Source organism: Sorex araneus, chromosome 6 (assembly GCF_027595985.1).
Source record: "Sorex araneus isolate mSorAra2 chromosome 6, mSorAra2.pri, whole genome shotgun sequence".
Lineage (NCBI taxonomy): Eukaryota > Metazoa > Chordata > Mammalia > Eulipotyphla > Soricidae > Sorex > Sorex araneus.
This window is the reverse complement of record NC_073307.1, coordinates 108756047-108768486: the sequence shown is the minus strand read 5'-3', so window position 1 is coordinate 108768486 and position 12440 is coordinate 108756047. Positions and strand designations below refer to the sequence as shown.

Below are 12440 nucleotides of genomic sequence, written 5' to 3'. Positions count from 1 at the left end.
GAAGTGTGTGCACACTCTGAGGCCCCTCCTGCCCAGTCTCTCCTCCTCAGTCAAGCAGCTTCTGCTGATTGTCACCTCTTTGCCCAGAGGCCATCAATTATCCTCCCAAATCCTACAGCACGTTTAGTTAGGCCTGTGGCCTTCCGGCTGACTCTCCCCACTTCACCACACCCACTTGCACAATATCCTCTGCGGAGAGACTCTAAAGCTCACTCTCCAAAATAAGCTGGGATTCCTTCAAGAGTCAGAAGTAGCCCCTGAGCACTGCCATGTGTGGCTCAAGAGAGACAAAGAGAAACAGACAGAGAGAGAGAGAATCAAAGACAGAGAGAAACAGACAGTGACACACAGACACACATAGAAAGATGGGGGAGGAGGAGCTGAAATTATTTGGAATTTCTTACATCATGCCAAACTCCCCGTGGCATATTCAATATGCCAAATACAGTCATAATAACAATACAGGTCTCATTCCCCTGACCCTGAAAGAGCCTCCAATCCTTGGGAAAGACGAGTAAGGAGAGGCTACTAAAATCTCAAGGCTGGGACAAATGGAGACATTACTGTCGCCTGCTCGAGTAAATCAATGAACAACGGGATGACAGTGATACCGTGATACAGTGATGCCAAACTATCATCTGCCTTCTTTCCCATTCCCTCGCAGGCAAACCATTGGCCCTAGACTCCATGCTTTGGACAATGAGCATATATCATGGCCAAAGTCTTTCTGCCTATCCCCAGACTCCTCCAGAGTACGAAGGGCAGAGACTCCAGTTTTTAGTATTTAGAGCCCCTAATTCACCTACTCCTGAAATGTGGTGCCCGGGACCACCTTCAGGTACAAACAGGACAGTCTGGGGTCGAGCAGACAAAAGTCAGATTCCAACGGAAATCTAAGTGCAGGACTTCCATGAACGCAGAGGGCGAAGAGAATTGATGTGGGTTTTTCCACACGGTCAGGTCGGAAACGTGCAGCAGTTGAGTTCTGGAACTCAAGGGCAGGACTTTGTACTTGCGCTGCTGTGGGCTCTCCCTAAGGGCCACTTTCCTGGATACAAGTGACCAGCCATGTGAAACCGAGCTGGTCTCACCCTGCCTCACTCCTGCCACTTGGGCTTCCTGCTGACCCCCAGCACAGCTCACCTTCCTGCCACACCTGCCTCCCCCACCTCCACCCCTACCCCTGCAATTCCTAATAAATTTTCTTTCTCTTGAAAAAAGTAACTTCCTCCTCCTGACAAAGGATGCTGCGCTGACTGACTCCAATAATGCGCCCCACACTGTCTGTCGCCAGCATGTTGTGGGCATCCGGCTCTTTTAATCTTCAGAAGAACTGAATGGGCAAAGCTCATTCTCTTGTTTCCATTTCAAAGATGAGGCACTTAACACCCAGACACTTGCTCAAAGGGCCAGGATGTGGCTCAGAGGCTCCCCTGGGTAGACCCTGGTATGTGTAACCACGCCCCCTCTGCCCCCCCCCAAAGTTCCATCTCTGTGTAGAGTGAGGGAGGGTGTAAATAAAAGGCTGTCAGAGTCCAGGCCCACAGTGGAGGGTACTGCATCCCAAAGTGCGTCATACCACGCCCTGGGGGTGCGGCAAGAACCCAGGGGGCAGCAGTACCCGGGGCTGCAAGGGTGGGAAGTCAGCTAGGGCTTTGTTCGTTCAACTAAACAAGGCGATTTAGGGGTGGGGGTGGGGGGACACTGAGTGATTTTTTTTTTCCCTCTTTAAAGGGGGTGGTAGGTCACTAAGTTGACCTACCACTAAAGCTACATAAGACTCTTCAAAGAAAGGGTATGAGTCCTCCTGGGGAGAAACACCCCCCCCCCATCCCCAGCAGGGCTGCAGGAAGGAGGGGGTGGGAGGAGGGAGTTGGTCTTGCAAACTCAGCACAGCAAACCTAAACAGACAAGGCAGCTGCCAGGTGAGTGGTACCTCAGCGAAGAACCAGACGTTTTGGCGGGTCGCAGGGAGAACTTATGTAACAAAACTTTTTCATACCATCTAGGCAAAATCCAGGGCCAGCGCCAAGAACTATTCCCTGGCAACGTGTGGTGTTAGAAGAATCTGACTCTTCCACCCAAACTCAAATTCAAACTTTTCTTCTCCTGAGGCCCCATCCACTCTTCCCAGATGCTCTCCCGGCCACTCCCAGACCTGACCCCGCTGCTTACTGAATTTCAAGCAGGATGACACTTGTCCCCATGTGCTTGGGATGGTGCCAGCATCCCAGGATCCTGTCGAGTTTGTCATGTGTCCGTCTCCTTTCACTCAGCAGCGCGTCCCCATTTGAACAATGAACTAAATAAATCTAATATTCTGGAAACTCAGAAACAATCACTGGCACCTATTTTCTCCCTAAAAAGGGAATAAGAGCTTAAGAATAGAAAGAAAGAAAAAAAAAAGTGGGCTGCAGGACTTTTACCACATGTCCTCATGATTTAAGTAATTTAAAAAGAAAAGCTTAGGGGAGCAGTAATAGTACAGCGCATAGGGTTCTTGTCTTGCACACGGCCCATATGGCCCCCAGAGCATGGCTGGGAGTGATCCCTGAGTGCAGAACCAGGAATAAGCCTTGAGCACGAGCACGGTGGGGAAAAGCAGGGGTGGGTGGGGGAAGCCAAAGAGAAGGCCCTGCAGGCTGAGTTCATGCTGCACATGCCAAAGCCTTGGGCTCATCCCCAAGTACCATATGCTTCCCGGGCAAGCTGGGCCCCACCCCTGAGCACAGAGCTGGGAGTAGTCACTGAACACCGCTAGGGTAACCCTAAAACTAAAAAAATAAATTTTAACATATAAATGAAACATGGGCTGGGACGATAGCACAGCAGGTAGGGCGTTTGCCTTGCACGCCGCCGGCCCGGGTTCGATTCCTCCATCCCTCTTGGAGAACCCGGCAAACTACCGAGAGTATCCCGCCCGCATGGCAGAGCCTGGCAAGCTACCCGTGGCATATTCGATATGCCAAAAACAGTAACAAGTCTCACAATGGAGACGTTACTGGTCGAGCAAATCTATGAGCAACAGGATGACTGTGATACAGTGATACAATGAAATGAAACACGAAAACTCCAGATGAGGTAGAAAGAAAGTTGCCAGATCAAGTAAGCTATGAAGCTTAAAAGAGGCTTCTTGAATTTTCCCTCAGTGTTTTAAATCCCAGAACCCCTTGCAGCTTTGTTTGTATCTGGAGATAACCACACGCCAGGCAACAATTCAAGGTTTTATGTGCATTAATCCAGCTCTGCCCCTTGGCCCGGAGGCCATGTGCCAAGGCACGAGCAAGCCTTGTCCTGGGAAGGAAGCAGCTGAGGAGCCTGGCCAGGCAGAGAGGGATGGGCGGAAAGTAGCAAAGGATGGAAACCCATCCCAGGGCCACGCATCCACAGCTCTGGCCCTCACCCATCTATCTGGATCTCCGATGTGGGCTATACATACAGGTGCTGTCCAGAGGAGCCCCTCACAGCTGGTTCACCTCCCCAGAAAGGCAACCCCCATCACCCCTACTCTCATATAATACGCAGGCAGCTTCTTGTGGATGGTTGGATGTGTCCCTGAAAATAAGTCTGTGTGAAAAAAAAAAAAAGAGAGAGAAGGCAGAACTGGGTGGGAGGGGTATTGGAATACATCTTTTCCATAGAACTAGCAAATTGGTGGTCATAATCCCAATAAAAAGCATGTAGCACATGTGTCCTCCTAGTGACTACCAATAAACGTAACGTGCTGATACCATAAAAGCACTCTTTACTTCCTTCCCACTACCGGCTCGGAGCTAGGACACCAGACAGGAATGGACGGCGCCGCACTTCTCACCACTCCACCAGCATTGCCTCCCGCTGTCACTTCCCCTTTGGGTCCCTGACCTGTCAGGTTCCAGACTTGACTATTCTGCCACTGAACTCCCTCCAAACCTGTTTTTCCCACTCTCCACCTGGGCATTCTGGCAGCTCCCTTCTGGACAAAACCACTGGCAAAGATGGAGACCCAACCCCAGGGTGAGGGAGCTTGGCTTCTGCCACCACTGGCCAAAGGCTTCCTGATCCTCTCCGTCCCTGCATGCATGCAAGAAAGTACCCAAAGGCGTCTCCGCAGCTGCACGAGCATGAAAATCCTCTTTCGGCATGGGCAACTCCTCGCAGAATGTCTCCAGCCTGAGAACTAAGCCTCGGCCCCGTGCCCGCCCAGGAGAGGAAAGGTATTTCTCTCTCTCGCCTCTTTCTCTCCGGGGATGAAGGGCGCGGTGTCCGCCATATTATGACAACCACAGATTGGGTTTTGAAGCCTGCAATGATCCAATATCTGGAAGAAATCTCCCTGGACTTAGTTGTTAAAGTACAGAAATTCAAAACAGTAGTAGTAGTAGTAGCGGCCGCGTGACCTCATTTGTCTTCACAGTAGGTCTGACTCTAGTGGGGTACTCCTAACAACAATAGTGAGGTTTGTGTTGAAATATTGAATGTAACCAAAGTAAACAGAAAGTAAAATGAAACTTATCAGTTACAAGGCGGGGGGTGAGGGTGCGGGATGGGAGGTGTACTGTGTGTGTGTGTGTGTGTTTTTTTTGGGTAGTGGTATATGGGCACTGGTGAAGGGATGGTTGTTTCAGCATTGTATAACTGAGACCTCAGCCTGAAAGCATTGTAATCTTCCACATGGTGATTTAATAAAATAAAAATTAAAAATTAAATAAAATAAAAAAAAAGAAAGTACCCAAAGGCATCTGATGACGCCAACAGGAGTCAACCACCCTCCTCACACTCTAGGTTTCCTAGAACCCCCCCCCCCATGCTCCTTAGCAAGCTGCAAACGATCCTCTCAGCAAACTGCTGGAAAATATCAGTGTACACTTTTTGACTAGTGTCTCTCTTCCTCATATTGAATCATTCACCAAATCCTGCAGGTTCGCTTGGCAAGTCACCCTTCATTCCTCACTGGCCACTTGAGTTGTCTTGGCTGAGGGAGGTGTAGCTTAGGGGTGTACATCCCCTGGTATATCCTCATGAGTGGAAAATGTGCCTTTAAAATCCTAAATCCTGATGGATGTTTGAGCATTGTATAACTGAGACTTAAACCTGAAAGCTTTGTAACTTTCCACATGGTGATCCAATAAACGAATAAAGTAAAAATAAAAAATAATAAATAAAATAAAATCCCAAATCCTGAAATATATCATTGAGACATTTTTCCACGGTCAAAGTCAGCAGAATAAAATTTCAAATTTCTGGGGTGGAGATTCAATATATTTTATTAAATATAATAGATTTATGTCTATACGAATGAACAATTTCAAGATAAAGTGTTCTAAAATAGGAACCATTTTTTACAATTTACATCTGTATCTTCAACTTACTTTTATTTTTGAGGCGCATCCAGTGGTGCTCAGGGTTTAATCCCAGCTCTGTGCTCAGAGATCACTCCTAGCAGTGCTCAGGGAACCATATGTGGTGCCAGGGATTAAACCTGGACCCACTGGAACCTGGGTCAAGTTGGCTTCATGCAAGGCAAGTGCGATCTGTCCCTGGTCTACCCCTCCAGCTCTTGACTCCATTTGAAATAGGGGCCACACAGGCTACCAAGTGGAGCTAGGACTGGAAGCACACAGTACTGAGAAGTAAACTTGGGGTCTTATTCAGGTGAGGTATACACTCTACCACTTGAACTAGCTCCTGGGCTTACTTCAACCAATCTCCCCTCTTCCCTCTCTTCCTCTCTTTGCCCTCTGCTGCAGTCCCTCCCCACCCAGCCCTGTGACTTAACCAGTGAGCTGCTCCTCCTTGGCTAGCACTGTAGCACTGTCATTCCATTGTTCATCAATTTGCTCGAGCGGGCACCAATAACGTCTCCATTGTGAGACTTGTTACTGTTTTTGGCATATCAAATATGCCACAGGTAGCTTGCCAGGCTCTGCTATGCAGGCAGGATACTCTCGGTAGCTTGCCAGACTCTCCGAGAGGGACGGAGTAATTGAACCCGGGTCGGCTGCATGCAAGGCAAACACCCTACCCGCTCTTCTATAGCTCCAGTCCCCTCCTTGGGTACCTCAATACCTTTCGGTCAGTCCTTCCTCCCGGCCTTTCAGGTTCAGCTCTAATTCCTTTAGTCATCTCAGGTGCAAAATAATCTGTTTCCCTCCCCCTTTTGCCAACTTTGCAAAACCAGTCAGCCTAAGGCCCACATCTACCAAGAACACTTCCTGGGTATCTGTGACTTGCAAGGCAACACCCAAGAACGGATGAAGCCCTGCAACAATTCTGAATCTGGAGAGGTGGACAGAGACCTGCACACACAGGGCCCAGCCACTGAGGCCAAGATGTGGCCCTTGATGCTGTGTGCTTGCATTTTTAGAGAGAAGAATACAACAACCGGGACAGGGATGTTCCTGTCTGCTGAAGAGTCTCTCCTCTCTCAGCAGAGGCAAGAGGTTTTTCCAGGAAGAGGAAAGAGTGTATGTAAAAGCAGAGAACAAAAAGCTAGAAACTATTAAGTTCCTTCCTTGGAGAACAGTGGAGTTGCAGCTTGCTGGCAAACTGAATTCGCCAGCCTCTGCAAGGCCTTGAATATCATCAGATGTCAGGTCTGGGGTGGAGAGACAGTGCAGAGAAGAATAAGGCACTTGCCGATGTGTGGTTCATCCAGGGTTCAATCCCCAGTGTCCCATATCTATGGTCCCCTGAGATGTCCTGAAATAATTCCCGAGTGTACAGCTAGGAGTAAACCCTGAGCATCACCAGTATGCTCCCCCTTCCAGCCCCCACCCCAAAAGTCTCAAGCTTTATTTTCAACACCAAGGATGAAACCCAGGGCCTCTCTCAAACATGCAAGACAAGTGCTCCACAGCCAAGTTCAACTCCAGTCCTGTCAGTGCTCAGGAGCAACTCCCTATCCCACGCTGAGGAGTCATTTCCAGCAGGGCTAAGCGGAGTGTGGAGCACTATGGACCAAACCCAGGGCTCCCACCAGCCTGCACTCAGCCGTTCGAGAGGCTGCTCTATCCCATGTGTCCAGACCTGCCCAGCAGATGTGGTACAGAGGTCAAAGGTATATGGAACACAGTGATGAAAGCACTGTGCACAATGAATGCTCAGTTCTGTGGGCACTGATGTGTGTGCCAGAGAGAGGAAATGAAAGCGAGAATTACCTAGGGATAAGCCACAGGATCAGAAATTTCCTGAAGCTATTGTGGGCAAGCGGCTCCCAGAAAGTTCCTTAGCAAGTGTGTGTGGCCAGACTCGACTGTGAGAAAGGGGAAACAAAGTCTAGCTTTCAGGGTCTACACAGCCCAGCTGTAGACAGAGGCACTTAGGTCTCGGGGGACCGTTCAGGGGAACTGCTGTGAGGAAGGGGGACGTGGGGGAGAACGGTGACTCAGGAGAACACGCAGTTGACAAGACTTCGAACACCCAGTGGAGACAGAGCATCCCAGCTTTGTTTTATTTCTCCCAAGTGGCATATCATGATCGGGGCTGTGCAATCCATGGAACTTCATGTTAAACTGTTTCACTAGCTACATGTCTGGGAGTCTCAGTTTGCAACAGGGAACCTGCCAGAGAACTCTGAACAGCGAGCATCGGGAGCAGATCCATGGCAGTGAGGTGAAACTTCAAATTGTTACCCCTTGCCATCTTTATCCCCCAAGACAGAGAGCACTGCTCCTCCATTCTCGCTTTTCACCCTTGTACTCAGTGTCCGGGCCTGCTTCCCCAGGCCCTGCCCGGAGACCTGTAACACTCCCTCAGGCTCAAATAAGTTGTTCTTGCACTTCTATCTTTTTTGCTTTGGCGGTTCTCAGGACTACTCCTGACTGGGATTGGGGACCCTGACATTCAGGGATCAAACTGGGGCCTCCGGCCTGTGTCCTGACCATGGGTGCTATCTCCTAGACCTCAACGCTTCTGTCTTGACTGACCTTCTAATGCCTCCACCTCTGATTTTGTTTGTGGGGTAAAGGGGACATACCCTAGTAGTACTTGCCTGGGGGTGCACAGATGTCTTAAGGCCCACACCTTGCTGTGCTAGTTGGGTGGACACCGGGGCATTATTCAGGCAGTGCCAGGGATCAAATACAGGGATCAAACATTTCAAGGCATGTGATTCTACCAGTGAGCTATCTCCCGTGTATTTCCCCCTTGGTCACTGCTTCCAGCAGCAATATAACTGCAGGCCAGTACTACTGACCCTCCCCCTCCATCAGTATGGCCTTAGGGAACTTGTAAAAGCATCTCAGATTGATTGACTGATTGATTTTAACTCTCCAGTTATAGATCCTAAGGCAGAGTCTGGGGTTTGCTCTTAATCCTTGTTTATGAGATCAACATGTCAGCACCACCCTGGGAATTTATCCCACCCAGACCTTGGTAACAGACTCTGCATTTGAACAAATATCCCCAGGTGATTCTTAAACTTGTTAAAAGCTGAAGCCTGGTTCTAAAGGGTAGTCTGGTTGTTCGACAAATATTTACTAGACTTTGTCCAAATCTGGCTAGGAGAGTTAAGAGTTTGGGAGGGTCAAGGACCAAAGTCCCTGAGTCTCAGCTCACAGAACCATCAGTCAACCCTCTCATAAAGACCATCATTCCAGAGAGACAGGGCAGCAGGAGTCCCAGCAGGAGCTCCACCAGGTATACCCTGAGTGCCACTGGGTGTGGCCCCAAACCCAAAACACCAACAAACAAAAAACCGCCACCGCTTCCCATGTTCTAAAAGTCCAGACTTCAAAGGCAGCAGTGCTAACTTCTACCAGCACACTAAGGTCCAGCTTTCGAGGCCTGCCAGCACCATTTCACCCCCGTGACTAGGTTACTGACCAGCACTTGCCACAGGAGTTAAGCTGGACCACCTGCCACTAGGGTCAGTGCTTGCCTGCCTGTGGAGACCCCAATAGTGCCCTGTCAAAATCCAGACCTCTGCCTGCAGAAACTCAGCAAGAAGCCTTTAGAAATGATTTTGGGGCTGGAATGCTACTAACGTAGGTAGGGCGTTTGCCTTATATGTGGCTGATCCAGGTTTGATCCCTACCATCTCATATGGTACCCCAAGCTTTGCCAGGAGTGATTCCTGAATGTGGAGCCAGGAGTAAGTCCCGAGCACTGCCGGGTGGGATCCAAAAGCAAACAAAAAAATCCTTTCTGTGACATCATACACATGTCACCCCTTCTTGCAGTTATCTCGGCACAGATTAAAGAGGGATCCCCACAATTCTGTGCTTTCACTTCCATCATTTTTCTCACTCTATTTTAAAGTCAATGCTCTGGCCAGAGCTACCCCAGTAAAGAATGATGACACTGACTTTGTCTCTTCCTAGCAATAAGCTAAGGACTAGCAGGGCATCGAGTCTCAAAGCAATGAAAACAATGTACTAAATCAAGGATGATTGCAATAAGCGAACAATCCACCCATCATCTCCGACCCAAATCATTTAAACATGTATCCAGAGAGAATACAAACGAGGAAGACTCTCTGAAATTGCAAAGAAATAATCACTCCATCAAAATGTTTATTTGGTTTTGGTCCAGACCCTGTGGTGACCTCTTGCTCAGTACTCAGGGATTGCTCTGGCGGTGCTTGGCACATCAGGAAGTGCCAGGGATTGAACCTGGGCCTCCTGCAGGCAAAACGTGCTCTAGGCACATTGAGATATCTCTGGTTTCAGGAGGGTGACTTGAAAAGCTTTTTTCCAGGCAACCCACAGCATCCCTCCTTGCGTTTTGTGACATGCATAAGTCACTCTTGGCGACGTGCAAAGCTCTTGATGAAATTTCTTTCTTATACACATCATGTGATTTGGGTTTCCTGGAATGCTTAATCCTCTAGATATCTTGAAGGGATCTTATCATCATTACCCCTTTGTTTAAAAAGTAAATTTTGCGAGGCTGGAGCAATAGCACAGCGGGTAGAGCATTTGCTTTGCACACGGCGGAAACGGGTTCGAATCCCAGCATCCCATATGGTCCCCTGAGCACTGCCAGGAGTAATTCCTAAGTGAAGAGCTAGGAGTAACCCCTGTGCATCACCGGGTGTGACCCAAAAAAAGCAAAAAAAAAAAAAAAAAAAAGTAAATTTTGCTTAAATGTTGGGTATAAGAGTTTATCCTGTTCTTGCTTAAAGTTGTTTTCAGTCTGGAATTGTCTTGTTCTCAGTATAGACTAGGTAATGCACTCTTTTTTAAAAAATCTTTTCTAGAAAATAACTAAGATAGCTAAAGAACTTCTATATTGCCTGAAAGCTTATAAGAGGTTGTTTTTTGTTGTTGTTGTTGTTCTGTTTTGTTTTTTTAATGAACCAGGTTCGATTCTTTGGTCCCTCTTGGAGAGCTTAGCAAGCTACCAAGAGTATCCCGCCCACACAGCAGAGCCTGGCAAGCAACCCTTGCGTGGCGTATTCAATATGCCCAAAACAGTAACAAGTCTCCCAATGGACACATTACTGGTGTCTGCTTGAGCAAAATCAAAATACATTTTGTGGGCAAGAAAGATAGCTCAAAGGGAAGGGACACATGCTTTGCATGATGAAGCACTGCACCACGTGGTGACCAGAACATAGCCTTCAGCAACCTCCATGCTAGCAGCTCTAGAGTACTACCAGGTATGGCCCCCAAACCAAAAACACAAAACATTTGTGATTTCCACTTACCGAAAGTGATCTAAGACTGAACATGCTGAAAATAAATTATGTCTATGGCCAGCTACCTTTCTGTGGTTGGACACTGGAATCACAACGTGCATCATAAGATCTAAAAACCCTTTGGATTTGTATTAACATTAATTAAGGAACTGAGCGAGAAAAGAGTGGGATAAAAAGAAAGGAAAAAATATGGAAAGGAGGCTGGACGTATACCAAACATCCAGCTGCTCTAAAATTAAAAAATTTAATATCTGGATTGGATTCTTAAGGCGATTAAACACTGGCTAATGAATGCCTGTTGCAGTCCTACCCAAAGTTCTGGTAGGAAGTTCTGGTCTTTATATCATCTGATTTTCCTCTGAAGAAAAACTGGGTGAGGCATGGGGTTGTCATAAGAGGAGGAGCCCCTTGAAGCTAAAACCACTCCCAGCTTAGACTCCTGAGTGGCGGTGGCATTGTGAAAAGCAGGTACAATGTAGAGTTGGTCTCAGCCAAGTGGCTGCATGTGGATACACACTGTGCCATATGGACCCTAAGCTTCCGGGCTCCGCGGATCTCAGCGCTCCCACATCCCGCGGAGAACCACGGGGACTCGCCTGCGCATCTCCCGGACCATCGCGGCGCCTATCCCGGCCGACAGTCCAGAGATCCTGGGCAGGCTGCGTGGAGAGAAGGAAATCCAAAGGGACTTACCCTTCTCCCAGACTTCTGATCAGCGAAGGGGAGGAGGGTCCCGTCTTAGCTCCTGGGACGACAGATCCTGAGATCCGTCTGGCTGTGACTCCCCGTGCCCCCGCCACCTCCCACCACCATCAGTGGATCAGCGGGGCTCCTGGATCCCCGGGAAACACTTCACCTGGGGCTCCCATATGGAACGCGCAGGGGGGCTTAGGGGGCATGGGGAGAGCCCACTGACCTGGGTGCGGGGCTTCTCTCCGGGCGGCTCAGGTGTGCGGGCAGCTCCCGTGTCCCTCCCACCTTCGAACATGAGAGCCGAGAAACCGCGCTGCAGGCCACTGACCCACCGACCAATTGACCGACCAACCAGAGCACTGACCGACCGGCAGCGGCCCGGCCTGGCGCCCACGTGACGGGGGCGGGGACCCGCGGGAGACTCGTCCCGGAGCGCCGGCTCCCCCCGCCCCTACGCCGCTCCCCCTCCCTCTGGGGTCCCGTAGTGGCCAGCCGGGACCGGTCGATCAGGGGTTCCGGCTCCTCCAGGACCCGTCCGGTCAACCCCGCCCCTTCGAACCTGCCTGGGTCCCGCCCCCGCCTCCCCGGACAGCCGCGGGGTCCCCCAAGCCCCGCCTCTGCCTGCCTGGAGGCCACGCCCACAGACACGCCCCTCCCAGAGCCACGCCCCTCGTGTCACCGCCCCCTGCACCCTTCCGGCTCCCAGTCCCTTGGGCCCGTTTATTACCGCTCTTGGGTCTCAGGAACGAAAGCGAGAAAGCAGAAATTTGCATGGAGACTTGTGCGGAAAGAGAAGCTATAGCAAAACCGATTAGAAAGGCACCCGGGAGCAGCAACCCTTTGGATGTCTGGGCCTGCCGCCAGCGATCTCGTTCAAATTGAGTTTGTTCTGAAGACTGCAGGACAGCCGCTTCCCGAGTCTCGGATCCCGCCCCTCCCGCCCTCCCCTAGGCTAAGCTTAGCACCGCTAGTCGCCCTAGGGTGCAGCCGCTGCACTGGATCAGCGGGACCTGGGGTGGAGGTCCCCCTAGCGGTAGCGCCAGCTGGAGGCCGGGAGCCCAGTCTGATGAATAGCAGAGGATTAGAAAAAGTTTGGTTCCACCAGAAAAGCTTTGGCGGTCTGTCA

At 50.0% G+C, this 12440-nt stretch overlaps 1 protein-coding gene across 3 annotated transcripts in view; it reads right to left on the bottom strand.

Moving 5' to 3' along the window:
* PPFIBP2 (PPFIA binding protein 2) overlaps positions 1-11659 on the bottom strand; it is a 169750-nt gene extending 158091 nt beyond the window's left edge. For all 3 annotated transcript variants that reach the window (XM_055143370.1, XM_055143371.1, XM_055143372.1), the window contains exon 1: positions 11538-11659. The gene's annotated coding sequence lies outside the window, so the exon portion shown is untranslated. The remainder of the gene's footprint in view (positions 1-11537) is intronic.
* Between the last annotated feature and the right edge of the window lie 781 nt (positions 11660-12440).